Below are 17,554 nucleotides of genomic sequence, written 5' to 3' on the forward strand. Positions count from 1 at the left end.
ACTAACGAAGTTGCTGAAGAAGGAGCAGCCTTGGAAGTGGTCTGACAAATGTGAAATAGCATTCCAAGATATGAAGGCTGCTGTTATAGAAGAACCAGTGCTCAAATTGCCAAACTATGGGGAGCCTTTTGAAGTCCATACAGATGCTTCAGACTTCACTATTGGGGGAGCACTCATGCAGGAGGGTCATCCGGTGGCCTACGAGAGCCGCAAACTCAACGAGACCGAGCGGCGGTATCCATTGCATGAGAAGGAGATGACAGCAGTGATCCACTGTCTACGAGTTTGGCGACACTATCTCCTCGGATCGCGATCTATGCTGAGGACGGACAACATCGCTCTGAGCTATTTCCAAACTCAGAAGAAGCTCTCCCTAAAGCAGGCGCGTTGGCAGGACTTCCTGGCTGAATTTGATATGACAATGGAGTATAAGCCTGGGAAGGCAAATGTCGTGGCCGATGCATTGAGTCGGAAGGTGGAGCGTGTGAATGCCGCCCAATCGGAGGGCGGAAACCAAGCAAGTCAGTTGCACTCCAACTTCCTTTCCAGAATCAGGGATGGACTGTATAGTGACCCCCAAGTAGTTATCCTAATGCAGCTCATCAAAGAAGGCAAGGCACGACGATTTTGGGTCCAGGAGGGACTCGTTTACACAAAAGGGAATAGAGTTTATATTCCCCGAGTGGACAATTTGAGGCGTGAACCCTTAAAAGAGTGTCACGATTCCCTTTGGGCTGGACACCCAGGCATTCACAGAACGTTGGCTCTCGTGGAGAGGGCCTTCTACTGGCCGAAGATGGGGACTGATGTGGAGGAATATGTTCGAACATGCCTTACTTGCCAACAAGACAAGGTGGAGCAGCGGAAGCCGGTGGAACTTTTGGAGCCGTTGCCCGTACCAGAAAGGTCGTGGGAGAGCATTTCCTTGGATTTCATATCAAGCTTGCCACTTGTAGGGAGACTTGGATTGATACTCGTGGTGGTCGATCGGTTTTCAAAGTATGCAACTTTCATTGCTGCTCCCCTACACTGTTCAGCAGAGGAGGCGGCCAAGCTTATGATGAAGATTGTGGTGAAGTATTGGGGAGTCCCACACAATATCATTAGTGATCGAGATGCTCGGTTCTTGGGAAGATTCTGGACCGAGCTATTCAAATTGTTGGAGTCGAAGTTATACTTCTCTACAAGCCTCCACCCCCACACGGATGGCCAGACTGAAAGGATAAACTCACTCCTGAAGCAATATCTCCGGCACTACGTGAGTGCCAACCAACGAGATTGGGTGAAGCTGTTGGACATTGCCCAATTCTCCTACAACTTGCAGCGGAGCTCTGCATCCAACAAGAGCCCCTTCGAGATCATCACAGGACAACAACCGTCAACTCTGCACACCATGGCAATTGGGTATACTGGGAGTAGTCCATCAGCCTATCATTTCACAAAAGAGTGGCATCGAAATGCAGATATTGCGCGGGCTTACTTGGAGAAGGCGGCAAAAATGATGAAGAAGTGGGTAGACTTGGGAAGGCGACCACAAGAGTTCAAAGTTGGCGATTTGGTGTTGGTAAAGCTCCAACCGGCATCACTCCAATTCTTTAGGAACAAAGTCCACAAAGGATTGGTGCGCAAGTATGAAGAGCCCTTCCCAATTATCAGCAGGTTAGGCAACGTCTCTTACAAGTTGCAGCTGCCGGCGTGGTTCAAAATTCACAACGTTCTTCACGCCAGCAACCTAAAAGCCTACCACTTGGACCCGCAAGATGCTTCCCGAAGTGTTCCAACTCGGCTACCTCCCATCACAACCTCCTACGAGAAGTGAGTTGAAACCATTCTGGCGGACCGCAAGATAAAGCTACCCAACGGAGCTAAGCAGATAAAGTACTTGGTGAAGTGGTGAAAGCTTCCCCGAACAAAAGCCAGTTGGGAGCCTGAAGACGCCTTGCGACATGAAGAAGAAATCATCAACAACTACCAACAAGCGTCGACGAGGGCGTCGACAGTTTAAGTGGGGGAGAATGTCACGAACGATCGTCGCGCACTCGCAACAACTCCGTTCAACGAACCGTTCGTCGCTCACACCTACATGTACAGCTGTTTGACAGCATGTTTTCTCTTAGTTTTGGGTTATTTTGCTTGTAAAAATGTAAGTTCGAACAAGCTGCAGCGTTACAAAGCGATCGCTCACCGAAACGAGCAAAACAGCCTAAAACAGCTCCGTTTTCGCGTGCCGCGGGCTGATTTCTGGAATCTGCCTATGCTCACCAAAACGTCAGCCATCTCAGCCCCTTTGAACCCCCCGGGTGGCACAGGGCTGGATGGGGCTTCGGATATATACCGGGCGTTGAACACTCTTTCGCAAGTTCGCAAGTTCGCAAGTTGCCTTGATGGGAACTTGTTGTCGCGCCCGGGACCAGGTGAGTGGTTGTTTGTGGGCTTGCAGCTGTTCGTTCAACCTTCTAAAGCCCTTGTTTTCCCCCTCTCCCTCTTTTCTCTTGTGCACGCAAGGTGCTCGCTGAATTGCTTGTAAAGCTTCCCCTTTTCGCGAGATGTCGGGACTTGTCCGCCGCTCGTTCTTTCGAACTAATCAACTTTATTCTTTTACAGGTCCTTCGGGACTTGCGAGAGGTTACAAGTGGGCTGATCCTCGCGGAGCAATATCGCAAGGGCGAAGCGCAACTTAGGCAATGCAAGCTAAGTTCGCGTCTTTGCCGCAAAGGTGACCCGCGACTTAGACAACGCAAGCTAAGTTCGCGTCTTTGGCCGCAAGGATGCCTCACGCCTTAGGCAATTCCAGCTAAGGCCGTGACACTATGTCACTTGCTAAGATTGCAGCTTTTAATTGCCATCCATGTGGTCACTCCCTCCATCACATTATGATACCAGCTCCATATGTTCTGCCATCTCCTACATTTACTTACTGTACACATGAATTAATAACTTGGATCTCAAACTGTACCCAGCTCTCACCCACATTAGGTTGATTTCTGCAGAGGAAACGAAAGAAACATTGCAGAAACAGGACCAGCTATTGGACACTATTCGTTCTCATTTGGCACCCTAAAGAAACAAATATTGGTGATTCGTTAGCCTGCAATCTTCGTAAGGTGTGTCTTCCTAGGCCATAAAAGTTAAAATTATGGTGCCCTTTCTACAGGAATCTCTTCCTTCTACCTGCTGGATTCTTAACAAGATGCAGAAATTTAGAAGGGTTGTGAGGTACTGTCTGATCTAGAATCATGTGATATACCTTAACTTCCCATCTGTCTCTGCACAGACACTGATGGACCGTAACAACTATTATGAGGGAATTCCACAAGTTTGCATCCCAAGACACAGTAAGTAATTTGGGTTCCTCGACGGTGTTAGATTGCAGAACGACTAAAAGCAAGAACCCAAGAGAACTGTCCGATATATGTACACATTGCAGCATGATGTGGAGGACAGTTCTCCTCATGTTACACAAAGTGCTTGATGGTCTTTGTTTCGTCTAAGGAAGAAAAGAAAACAATAAAAGGAAATAAAATCTTTTACCAGGCACACGGGAAAACAGAAGGGGAACAGAAGGAGTTACAGGAGATTGGTGAAGAAACTTCAGATCAAACTACACGAATTCTCTTCTTGGGAGGGAGAGGAAGGAAGACCGAGGTAAGATCGGGAGTAACGGCGTGGAATTCCATGGAAGGAGCCGGCGGTACCCTCTTCGCCGGCTTCGGCTTTCTCTTCGCCGGCGTACAAACAAGGACGGGCTTGAGAACGGTCTCTTCCGCCTTTTGGTGTGACGCACTCTTCCTCTTCGGTTTCGGCAGCATCGGGACGGCCTTCCACGGGCTTGTCCCGCGTCGGCGCAGTCTTTATGGGCGGAAGCAGAGGCAATTCACCTACGACGACGACGACCGCCTCGGAGCCCATGGCTGCGGAGATCAAGAACTGAAGACGAAGGCAGTGGAGGCCACAGGATTCCCTTGAGAGGAGCAAAGAGAAGCACACCTCACAAGGTGGTCGGCTCGGAGAGGAATCCTTGTGGTGGAGGAGAAGAGGAGAAGAAGCTGAGCAGCAAATTTGGAGGGAGAGGGAAGGGCGAAGGAGTAAATTGGAGGAGCGAGGCAGCAGCTTCGACGTTGTGGCATCTCTACGGCTGTCCTCGACAAAAGAGAAATGCCAGGATCCACGTCTTAACGCCGCTTTCGGCACCCTCCTCCATTTCCCCGGTGAACCAACTTTTCGTCTCCTTTTTTCTGTTCTCGCTGCTCTGCTGAAAGCGTCGTCGGCAGTGGGCTGCGGACGACAACAAAGCATTAAATAACCGGTTAGTGTGGAGAGAGAGAGAGAGAGAGAGAGAGAGGCACCATACTCGATCAACTTGTTCATTCCATCGGTCGTTGTCCCCAACTCCATTAGCCTTCTTTTGGTTTATTTTTCTCTTCCTTTTTTTTGTGTCCGAGTCAAGAAAGGTTGTGTCGACAACAGACGAGGAGAATATGAAGGCTAAGGTAGACTCTTTTGCACGAGGCAAACTGTGTAGGGTTAATAAAAAGTAACTTCGATGTTCCTATCCTTCTTGGATGCCATGGGACCTATAATTTTTGTTAATGGGCGCAAACAACAAATTAATAGGTTAGATTCTATTCTATTCTATTCTATTCAAACACATCCGCGCATCTGCCACGCTAGATAAGACATGGGCATGACCCTTTGATGGATCAATCACGAAGAATGGTTATACGGCTTTACCTTTGAATCTACGTCAAAATGGTCAAAGTTACCATGGAAACTATCACAATCAAACTCCACTATGTATCATTAGACACTTCAATTCTGTATCCATGTGAAACTAATCTTCCTGCCAACATTTATAATACAAACTCAATAAGAGACCTTCTTTCATGGGTCTCATTTTGCTTTCATAGGGGGCATATCAAAATTGTTCCTTGAGGCTTAAATTACCAAACTTGAGCTACTTTAATTGCAGGAGTAAATTCCAAATGGTAAAAATGGTATGTATATATAAACGACTATTCAGGAAGAAATTTAGGCACTCTAACCAAACAATCTTATTGATTATTCTAACAAAAGTGAAAACAGCATGATACAGACTCCACTAAACCATTACAGATAACAAAGCGATAACAAAGATCAAGCAGACAATTTGTACCTATTGCTGCTCGGTTGTGTTATCAAGGCTAGCCAAGAAACTGTACCACGACACCAAGTGATGTTGTCAGAACTACCCCTTTGATAGGCCTCCTGTAACAGTTTCTTTGCTGCTTGTTCTGGATCTTGTAGGGGTTTGACAATAGCTACCACCGCCTCCTGAATTTGGAACCAAATGAAAAAGAAAGGGTTCAATCTTCGGAGATGATATTTCAGGTACCTACTTTTTTTTTTGTTTTTTGTTATTTTCTTCTTTTAAAGTATACCTCATTCGTTCGTGACAACATCCCACAATCAGTCACTTGCAAGGATGAGGAATTCGAGAGATCCATCAACCGCTTCCACCTGCATTCAACAGTAGTCGAAGCAGTCAAAGGCATTACTGTCAGATGATGATATGTCTCGAGTCTTGAAGACAATAACATTGTAGGAATAAAGTGATAGGTCAGAGATCAAACATGAATTTCTGGATCTGCGACAACAAACTGTTTCAGGTGCCTATCACCAAATGCACGAGAAACGGCAAGAACACCACCGACACGCCATGTCCCTGCAGTTACAGTTGATCAGTATTTATATAACGAAATGATCTAAACTGATAAAAAATGATGGAGGAGATCAAGTACCAGCCCACATTACAAAGCCCCCAGCATCCTCAATCCTTTGCTCTCTCATCTGTTTGGTCAGGCTTGTGATCCCTTGAGACAGCTATAGCTGCAAAAGTTACAAAAAATAGCGTGAGCCGAGTTCCTAGTAAAGAACTAAACTTTTAAGAGGCTCAATCAATAATTCAATACAAGATTCTGGTGATTGTATTCTATTTCAGATACTGAATTTGTTAAAAACAGAACCTTCAAGCACATCCAGAGAAAATCATCTCCATATTATCACCATCAAAATAGAGTGATTGGTTTAATTATGAGAGCTCACATCAACCAAGTACCACAACAGGTTGATTTGCCAGGTCTCTGTTGTTCAAAGTACCAAGAACTGGCTTTTGACCATGATGCACGAGGGACAAAAGGTTTCTTTCTCTAAATTACCAAGCAATCAGAAGAATTGCCGTTGCAATCTACTGCACAAACTAGAAGCAAAACTTACCATATGGGGAACAAAAGACTTTTTTCTCTAAATTATGAAGCACCCAGAAGTTCGTTTGGTCAACTACTCTATCATGATCAGAAAATTGCTTTTGCAATATATTGTAAGAACCAAGAAACAGAACTTGCAAGTAAAATGGGTGCTCTACAAGAAATTGGCACAACTGTTTGCCTCAGAAAAGGACTTGTTGCAACTGATGCCACTGAAAAACCAAGAATCAGATGTTTGTATCAAGAGGTTCATAGAATACATAAACTTTTGTATTAATTGAGCACAAGTTGAGATGCCAAACTCGATTTAACAAAGAAAAAGTGGGAAAAAAAAAACAACGAAAATTAGAACCACAAGCAGCTTTTAATATGCTAAATAAAAAGTCTTTATTAGTTACAATTTTCAAGATAACTGGATCGAGTGATGCAACAAATTCTAGATTGATTTTTCGACCCAATCAATTGAAATGAGAAGAGATTGCATGGATATCTTATAAAGAATACAGAACAACCTCAACGGGCATAAGAACAAACATAAACAACAGGATTCAATGACAACAAGTATGTCAACAGCACCACACAGTACTGTTTATTGCCATTCATAAATCAATCAGAAATTTGAATCTAGTTAGAAGGCAATAATCTCAAACTAAAGATGACCACATATAGTAATTGAACCATGAGATGAACAAATGGGCAAGCAAACATCCAAACAAAAGCAAATGGTAGATCACGGATAATGATTATGGAAATATGTAAAATGTTAAATACCAAGCTCTACATACATGAGGGATGATTTTTGATAAAAAATATGTAAATTTGGCAAGAAAAAATAATGGAGACACAATAATATCTACCTAAAGTTCCATATAAAAAATATATTCTTTAACACTGAACAAAACAAATAATGGAGAAATATGCTTATGACAAGCTTCAGGATTAAGGAAACATCAACTTCCATTGTCATCCTGTTTTGTCATTGGCGTGAATAGTTAAACTCCCGATCGTCGAAGTCTACGATTAGATGGTTTTGACAAGGGTCAATTCCAGAATGCAAGAAATATAACCAACAAAATGTGGACTGGAGGATAAAAGACCGTAGAATAATAAATCACACCAATAAAAATCCCATTTGTAGATTCCAAGACATGTCATACATCTAAAGTGGTACCAAAACCTACTATGTACAGCGCTAAATGGAAAGTTTCATCAAGGAACAACACTCAAGCGATGAACAAAAAATAGTTCTTAGATCATACATTAAAGACAAGATAACATGACTAAACTATTAGTATACAATTTCACCAAAAGTATGTAGCTATGAAACCACTGTAGCATCGATAAGTCATAAAGACATTAAGTGCAATGGCTTATAGAAGTAGCATAAAAAAGTGATTATTATTCTTTAAATAATGCTGTGTAAAAATTGGATAACTTAATATTAAGTTTCCAATCCTGTTTAACTTGCTAGTAAACTATTAATCTTCAAATCTCATTTCAAAAAGAGTACATGCAATACGAGAGCGTAATGAACTTTAGCACCTCATCCATCATCAACAATTTAAATCCTCATTTATCACCATAAGTGTGCAGTTTCAGCCATTTCTGAAGATTTTTTCGCAGGTTCAATTCTCCAATTTCAGGCTTAAATTCTGTGAATCCAAACAGGAATATGTTCTCTTTCTCCTTCCTGTCTATACTTTTTTATATTACTATATTTTTGAAGAATCTGAAACTATATGATTATTTGTTTCAATGTGTTCAGTACACCAGAGACACACAGAGCTACTATAGCATTTGGCAGGATCAAGAGAAGGCCAAAAAACTTTGTTGGTCTAGAACCTACATATATCCTAAGAACCTAGATGTCACTGGTGTCACATTCTAAATATTGCTCTTAAATAGGTTGGGTTGTCAGAATACAGTTAGTAAAAAAAAATGCAGTAAACTCCATCTAAATTGAGCCGGTTTAGTTCTAGATTAAGTACAGAAATCCGTTACACATAATTGATGATAAGAGAACTGATTTAAGGATGAGGGGCCTACCATCTCCTCCTCTACATATGACAGCTCTAGAGTCCCCAACATTTGCAACGAGCAAACGATCACCAACAAGGACAGCTGTTGATGCAGTTGAACCCGCCTCTCGGTTCTGGCTGTTCTCAGATTTCAAAAATTCTGCGTCCGTGTGGTTGTATGCATCAGCTGAAGGTAACAGCACAGATGAATTTCATAAGCCAAATATTATTGTTCTCTAAAAGCTCTTTCATAGTACAAAATGCAAATCAGCACCACCTATAGCTGATTTTGTATCGGTAATGAACTTTGGATGCCTGAGTAAGTTGCTGAAGAGGTTTTGTTTAACATACTCTGCTACTTGGGCACCGCCATGACCTACATAACCACTCATCAAAGCATCAAAGTCTAACGTTAGGATATTGAATGTATAAGCAACTCTCCACGAGAGAAATTTACCCTAGAAAAGGATTGAAAGAAGCAAGTTAATGAATGGGTTTTCTATGTCAGTTTTACCAAAAATTTGCAAATACAAAAAAAAAAAAAGATAAGACATTCTAAACATAACAAAGACAACAAAATACTGCAGAAATTTTACCATCAAAGACCCCAAACAAGCCAACAATTTCTCCATCAACGCTGTCAATTCGCGTCTCATAGAAGTCTTCCATCGAAGATCTTTTCCCCGGACAGCTTGCATACCCATAACCAAACTTCCCATCTTGACTGTCTTGAAAGAAATAAGCATGAGTTTTAATGTTAGATTGACACGCAAGAGTAGGATGTTTCTTTACAGCCTACTTTAGGCAACATATTCAACTGCAGATTCAAGAACCACAATTAACAGATAGGAAGCAGTTCTATGAGTTTATTCAGCGTAAAAGAACCATGTTTCCCATGTAAGTTCACACATCCATATCTGACGAACCATCTCATAACTTGTTTGTCAATTATTAAGGATCTAACTTATATTGAATTATTAAGGAATAAACGACTGTTTATACATAAAAAATAAATAAATAAATAAATCTCTTCCAATAACTAGCTAGTTTGTCTTCGAATTAGAACTCAAAATATATGAAGCGAATGCTAGCATAAGATCAGCTCGAAAATCGCACGAGATACGAAACATAAACAAATCTAGAAAAGAATATCGTAAGCCTTAATACGACTTCACAAGGAATAAACGAACGAGACCTGAGTCCTCCCCCGCTGACCGGAGCACCGTCTGCTTGAAGCCCACTGATGGAGTTCAAATACCCCATCTTCCCTCCGAAATATTCGCCCCCCAAACAAAGATCAAAGTGAGGGAAGATCCCACCGAAACCACCGAAACAAGAAGGCCGATCCAATCAGCCTGGAAAGAAACCCATGCCCGATTTCCTCACACTCGAATCAGCCGTCGATCCCCACCGCGACCAAATTCACCCCCTGCAATCGACATCCGATACCCCCTCCCCCCCACAAACGTTTACCACGTCGATCAACGGAAGCAATCTCGAACTCCAAAAAGAAAAGAGGGCAGATGAAGAGATCCTTCACCGAGAGACAGAGAGAGAGAGAGAGAGGAGACGCCGAGCACTGGTTTCGATCGCTGGCAACGGGGAAGAAACGTCGAGGGAGGAAACAACGGATTAATGGTGGGGGGTAGGCGGTGGGTTTTGAGTAGAAGTTAAAATGTATGAATGGATATGCTTAGGTCTCCATTTGGTACCGAAAATAAATAGATAAATAAATACACATGTCTCAAGAAAAATAACTTTAATTGAGCGTTAAAGTATAATTAATTAAGTTTAATTGACTAAATCGAAGATCTAATTAGCAATATATGAGCATACATAACAATGCTATAATAACAATCAAAACTTAAAAGGACAAAAAATGGTTGTAATAAATCATACATTTGTGTGTGAGAGGTCACTTCTATCTTTCCTTTGCGTGCTTGCATTGCTTAAGTGGTTGCCATCACGTAACCGCATGCCATCGTTATACTTGTCGCTTGTTTGGGTGTTCTTTTCGATGCATGATTATTCCATTTCTTATGAGATATATATATATATATCGGGAGGAAGCATAATATAATGCAGCTTAATTCCCGATGGAATTAACGTGATGAACACCGACATTTTCTCGAGCATAGTATATTAACATGATAGAGCTTTTTTTCTGGGGGATTACCGATGAAATCCATGTGGGGAAGACGAGCACGTCGTTGACTTCGATCGGAAGCTGTGGCGAGGATCGAAATGACTCAGGCAGTTGGCAAGTCAACGCCTCAATCCACCAATTTTTAGTGAGGATGAATGCGATGCAAATTCCCTGTTGCATTAATTTGGTGGTATTATATATAAACACAACAATTTTCATATTTATTGACTCGGTCAATCTCTGTAAGTCGATTGTCATTTGCCCCTCGAACAGCAATTTAATGCATATGAATGTGAGGGAATTCTCTCTTTTTTTTTTTTCTCCATAAAAGAGTCTCACGTTTTCAGAAATTTTCCGACATCAATTTTTTTTTTAACCTAATACCGATTACAATATTTTTAATACGATGTTATAGTATTTTAGTAATACCCAAAAAATAATATAATATAATATATTTATAAATATAATTATTTTGAAAATATTATTTTTTACAGTATTTTTATTTTATGTTATAGTATTTTTCATAATATAAAATATTATAACTATATTTTTTATTGCATTGACGATTGTTTCTTAGTATTACTGAAAATACTATAATTGGATCGATTCATCCAACTAGTCCACAGAAAAAGGAAAAAAAGAAAAAAAAAAAAAGGGTAGATAATTGGATATTTCAAGGATTAAGCAAAAAATTAAGCGCTATTAAAAATCTGAAAAATGAGAAGTTTCTTTTTTTAAAATCAATATGTGTATATATTGATTTATATGCTAAGTAAGCGGTGGTGGTTCGCTCGCCCGCGGCACCTCCCTTACGGCTTTCTTATTTAAGTTTCCGCGTCCCACCACCGTGCTTGTATGTATATATATACACATGTTCTTGTCATCCTCTGCGTCTTCTATCGACACAACTTTCTTCTTTAAGGACCGATTACCATATTCATAAACTCTGACCATGAAACTATATATATTTCATATTTATTGTATTAAAATAAAGTGAAAAAAATATCATTCTTCATATATTTTTATGAAAATGATAAATAGTAATTACATTTAAAATTACCATTTGAGATATCATATGAAAACCTCAGTAAGACATTATCCATGATGATAGGGGTAATAATGGCGACATGACGTGTCACGACGACTGCCCCACCTGGGCGCCACTCTGCCCAATGAGGAAGGCAATAACGCTGACTCGACACGCGCTGACGTCATCCACTATCAGGCAACGACTTCCGACCCCGTGCACTTGACCACGACAGGAGAGGACGACGACCGACCCTCGCCCATACCCTGCGACAGTCCGGTTCTCCACGCAACGTTAGTAACAGCGTCAGACGTCGTCAGAGGTACGATCCTGCCTCCCACAGGCGGGCACATCAGGTAACGCTAAACTACCCTATAAATACCCCCGAGTTCTAAACGAAAGGGGGGACTTCTCCACGGCAGAAAACTCCCTTCCACATCATCTGACTTGATCGTCGGAGGGGTCGGGCCGAGCTTCCGACCCGACCTGTGTGCAGGAACGAAGGCAAGGTCGCATCTCCCAGTCACCACGACGAGGCTTCACCCCCCACGCTACGTCCCATTCGGACCGCCGTGACCGGCCACCCCAGTTGTCCCGAGGAGCGCCGCGTCGGATCCCCGCGCATTCGGACCCGAACCAAGCCGCGTCGGCCCCGAGGCCACGGCATACAGTTGTTCCCCGTAACATTTTGGCGCTAGAAGGAGGGCATACTGCCCGAGACCTCCTCGGCCACAGCCTACCCGAGACCTCCTCGGCCACAGCTTGCCCGAGACTTCCTCTGCGCGGCCTGCCCGCCTAAGTAGCTCCTCGGCCACTGCCTGCCCGAGAGCTCCTCGACCCCATGCTGCCCGAGACCACTCCTGCGCGGCCTGCCCGCCTGAGGGGCCTACCACCCCTACAACCAAGCCCAACTTGACCGACGAACCACTACTTGAGGTTCCTCGGCCACCCAGAGCCACCACTGCACATCCAACCCTCGTCAATTGTCAAGCTCCATGATTCCCACACCCCTGGCAATGAACCGGCCTTCGCCCGACAGAGACGGTTCCTTAGAACCGAAGCCATGCCTCGGACTCGCCTTACGGCAACCGACGCATAACTTCCATTGGGGGGGGAATATGATGAGGGTAATAATGGCGATAAGACTCGGGCTGACGTCAGCTGTCTCGGATGACGCATCGCCCCTCGGTTGACCTGACAACACCTGGTCAAACAAGACCAGAACGCCAACCGAGGCACGTCACTATCCTACAGGAGCCCAGCCCCTCACGTGACGCCAACACTAGTGTCAGACGCTACCGGGAGTTCGATCCTGCTCCCTGCTAGCAGTCCTACGCACCACCTTCACTATAAAAACCCTTGCATGCCAAGGGAGAAAAGGAGGGAGAGGACAACACAAAAACACCCTCAAAACCACTCCACTCCACATCACTAACTTGATCGTTGGAAGGGTCAGGCCGAGCTTCCGACCCGACCTGTGTGCAGGAACGAAGACGAGGCGCCTCTCACCGGACGCACAGGCGAGGAGCCCCTTCCCAGAGGAAACGGCGACCCCCCTCCACGACCGAACCGACCCGAGCCGGCGACCTCTACAGTCCCGAGGAACCCCCCTGGGAGATCCCCGCCATTCGGACCCAGAACAAACCGCGTCGGCCCCGAGGCCACGGCGTAAAGTTGTTTGCACTAACACATGACATCTAACGTATCGAGAAAAAAAGAGGGAAAAGGAAGCAGAGGTTACTTGGTGTTCGGGGTTTTAGCATCATCCCATTTGAATCAAGATTTCGGTACTTTTTTTTGCCGGACAAGACTTCCTGAGATCTGACCACTGAATTAACCGACGATGAGTGATCTAATTATGAAGTTGCATGAGTTTTTTGCCTTTCCAAATCTAACTACAGATATAATTCCATTAAAGATTCTTATCTGTTGGGCACATAGCGCATTAGTTCAGCCCATAATGCTTTAATAACTCATAGCTCATATTAGTATTTTCTTTTCTTTTAACATAAATCCTAACTTTTTTAATCTAAACGTGTGCAGGTAAGGTTGAAAAAAGAGGACAATGACGATTGTGGACGAGGTTGAGAAGAAAAAAAAAAAAAGAAAGGAGAAACTGTAATATTGGCAATTAAGGGCAAAAAAAAAAAAAAAAAAAAGAGAGATGAAGATGAGAATAATGCAGAGGTTCCTTTTATGACTTAAAGCATGCGGTAAGTATTATTTAGTATGTTATATTTCTTTTTTTTCTTAAATTTCAAAGCATATGAATTCGTTGCCGACGTTGTATAGAGTGCAGATTGGTTATAGTTGCCGAATGACAAGATGTTGTTGCTCGACAGGGAACGCATGCATGCATGCATGCATATGAATCAACTAAACAATCCTCTTCTCTTTCAGGACATGTGAACTTTTTCTTGCACAACCTGTTTACTTTGCAGAACCTGTCTATGATATGTTATACCTTCTCGTAACAATTTTAATATTGTCTCCCAAGAAATCATTTCTTGCTGTTTCATTCACAATGGCAGAAAATTCTACTAACAGAAAACCCTCTATTTCATGATATTTAATCGTAGCATTGGACACATGAAAGACAAAAATTTTCATTCAACTTCTCTTCTCTTATCTACGAACAGTTCCTCTTCTTCACCGCATGGCCGAAGCGTATTAGAGTAAGGGATCAATAGTGGGTAACTGCATCCCAGCGATCCCAGCTTCTTGAGTTCTCCATCCTTTATATCATAGCTATATGCCTCGCTATCTACGGTGAAAACAAGTGACGTGGTCATCGCCACCTCTCTCAGCACGACGCAGCTCACGTTGGGGGGTTCCCTGAACCCTATCTGGCCCAAGCTCACCTCATGCACCCTTACCCATCCTGGCGGACCGTCGTTTGTCTTCCTCAGCAGCCACAGTCCGATCACCCAAGTACACATTTCGTAATGGATTAGGCACAGCGACTTCCCCTCCCACTTGCCTATTCCGATCGTGTCCAAGTAGGCGACGGCTGCTTCTTTCGGCAGAGGGATGATCTGCGTGCGCTCCTTCCTCACATCAAAGGCGACGACATAGTGGTCGATCCTCTCGTACGATTTCGAATGTGACGATGCCCAGAATACGACGTCGTCGCAGACCACCGGGTGCTCCAAATGTAGTTCCATCCGACCGAAGTCGAGTTCCTTGTCCATCGTCCACACCCTCGCAGACGAGTCATAGACCTGACAGCGGTGCAACGAGCTCCCTTCTGGGGTCCGTGAAAGGTAGACCAACTTGTAGCTTTTCGTCACCCCATCTCCATCGTTCATGAATCTCACCGCGATGCCGATGCCGCCCCATGTCCAATACTTGCTCGGCGGGGAGGGCAGCTGGCACCGAGTCCCACGGGCCGGGTTGTAGACGCATAAGGCATCATCTTTGTTATGCAAGACAAAGACGAGGCCACCCGCTGACCCAAGGATTACGACTTTCCTGTAGGACAAGAATTCGAGGCTGCTTCTGGGCACACCGGCGTAGGGGTCAATGAGGAAGAAGGGCCCAGGAATGTTGCGGATGTGGGGAAAGAAGCCGGAGATGACATTGTTGTGGTACGTCTGTGAAAGGAGAAAATGAGAATCTGATGAGAGCTGGCGAAAGGTCTTGCAAACAGAGAGGAGCCTAAAGAAGGTCTTTGCTGGGAGGTAGGAGAGGATCTCTGCCAGCAGGTTATCGGGAAGGGGACGACCGCTACTTCCGAGGTTGATGCTATGACTGCTATTGAGCATACCATCCATTCCAACCATCAGAGATTTGGAAAAGTACAACTGTCCATTATATAGAGAATAGAGAAGGCCGATGACTCTTAGTGTGAGAAGATATCGAACTTTCATCATCTGAAACTGAGAAATGTTTCGAGGACCGATTACCATATTCATGGACTCTTTCCATGAAATTATATATATATATATATATATATATATATATATATATATATATATATATATATAGTATATTATATATATATATATATATTCATATTTATTGTATTACATTAAAGCTAAAAACATATCATCTTCATATATTTTTGTGAAAATGACAATAAGTAATTACATTTAATATTACCATTTCAGACATCATATGAAAATAGTAGTTAATTATTAGATTTAGTGTGATCCTTCTAAGCACTCTCCTCTGTTAGACATTATCCATGATATCTAACTTGCCAAGTAAATGATAAAATTGATTTGAATTAAGAGCCTTAGTTATCACTAAGATCAATAGATAGTGAAAAGATCATTAAATTGCTCACGTTGCCTCTGATCACTACTTTTTCATAATTCAAATAAAGAAAATAATCATCTGAAAAAAAAAGCCATTTTTAGTTTCAAAATTTTCAGATAAACATAAGGATGCTAAAGATACAATAGTTGTGTGAGGGATTATTTTACTACTGATTTTGAATGTTTAAGGGTATTTTTAATTTATAGAATTGCTAATTTTTAAGGAATCTTGAAAAAAGAACATTCGACACTCGAGTAAATTGAAGACTTCCAAGTTAAGAATGCCAATATGAGCCTTAATTAAGAGTCTTAAGAATCAATCCACTTCAAACCATTTTTAGATAAATTAATTTGAGATGGTAGATTATGATACGAACAAAATGGACAAATGAGGGGTGACCATAACACCAAATCTTATCGCAATGTGACTTACATGAGTGTAGGACAAAAGCAAAATCCAATGTATTCGGGAAGATAGTGAGATTTGTTACAAGGATGATCAAATTAGGGTCGAAGTTGTGTCTTTTACTCCAATTTTTGGAATTAATCGATTGCTCAAACTTGGCCTACTCTACATATAATTTCTAATCTTAACTTTTCATACCCTTTGAATATAAGTAAATTTAAGATTTTCTAAGATCTATGGATTTTGGTAAAAAAGACTCGATCTAGATGACTACATAATTGAATTATTTAGTGGATGTTGGAATATCATAATGGTCCAACTGATTTTAATTTCATCATTTTCATCATAGGTGTATGCTTATTGATGATTGACTAAAGTTTTTCTTTTTCTTTTACTGATGCAAGACTCATAAAGTTATAAGTGGTTTTTAATCAATGTTATTATATAATTTAAATTATAAAATTCTTCCTAAAATCTTAATTGAACTTTTATTCCCCAAATTATCTCTCATGGGCAAACAATTTTTTACAATTAGCCAACGTTTAAGAGAATATTCTATCGACATAGGAGATTGTTGTTTTGGAGGTACAAATCTAGGGTAAAAGTCCTTTAGTGATAATTAAAATAAAAATTAAAAAAAAAAAACTTATGATAAATTATTTATTATCCCTCGATATGCTTTCATTCATTCATTCTGAAAATTGACCTTAGAGCTATTAAAGTAGCGAACCTTTGTCTTTTTATATTTATGTCATTATTACCCAAGTTGTTACATAAATTCTAAACCATGATTCCTCCCCATAAAATGCTTATTTCTGATTTTGATTGTAAAATTTTACAGATTCAATGATAACTTGATGATTAGAATGTTATGTTGTCTATTCAAATGAGGTAACTAAATCAAATTATGCATGATGACCAATATACAATAATTTATCTTTGTTTCTTGGATAACGAGAAGCCGAAATGATGAATTTAGTCAGGAATATTTTATTTATATTAATTTTTTAGTTATAAATTGTTACATTATACAAGAAAGAATATTACCACATTTAGGATTTTTTTCATTGGATTATAACATCATTCCATATATCAAAAGTCAAATAAATAAATATCACATTATTAATATATATAAATAATAAATATTTATTATAATTTTTTATTTATCAAAATATAAATTAAAAGTAGTCATAGGTTTTATTTAGAAATATAGTGATACTAACTCAAAAATAACTCAAAAATAAAATTCAACTAGCCCTAGTTAAAGGAATATTTGTTCTCAATTGAAATTTGGTATAGTATTATTGGTTGGTTACTTTAAAATTTTAAAATAAAGTAAAAAAATTCCGTAATACGAGGAGGAACCTTTATAAGGCAACTATAAAATAAATATATATTCAAAAGTTAATCATCATATTGACATATATCAAATGCTCGAAGGCATACTCGGAGGAAC

At 41.4% G+C, this 17,554-nt stretch overlaps 1 pseudogene; it reads right to left on the reverse strand.

The window, feature by feature from the left end:
- Nucleotides 1–5,418: 5,418 nt before the first annotated feature.
- On the reverse strand, nucleotides 5,419–10,093 carry LOC135655573 (probable protein phosphatase 2C 59; annotated as a pseudogene).
- Nucleotides 10,094–17,554: the final 7,461 nt, after the last annotated feature.

Source organism: Musa acuminata, unplaced genomic scaffold (genome assembly GCF_036884655.1).
Source record: "Musa acuminata AAA Group cultivar baxijiao unplaced genomic scaffold, Cavendish_Baxijiao_AAA HiC_scaffold_113, whole genome shotgun sequence".
Classification (NCBI taxonomy): Eukaryota; Viridiplantae; Streptophyta; class Magnoliopsida; order Zingiberales; family Musaceae; genus Musa; species Musa acuminata.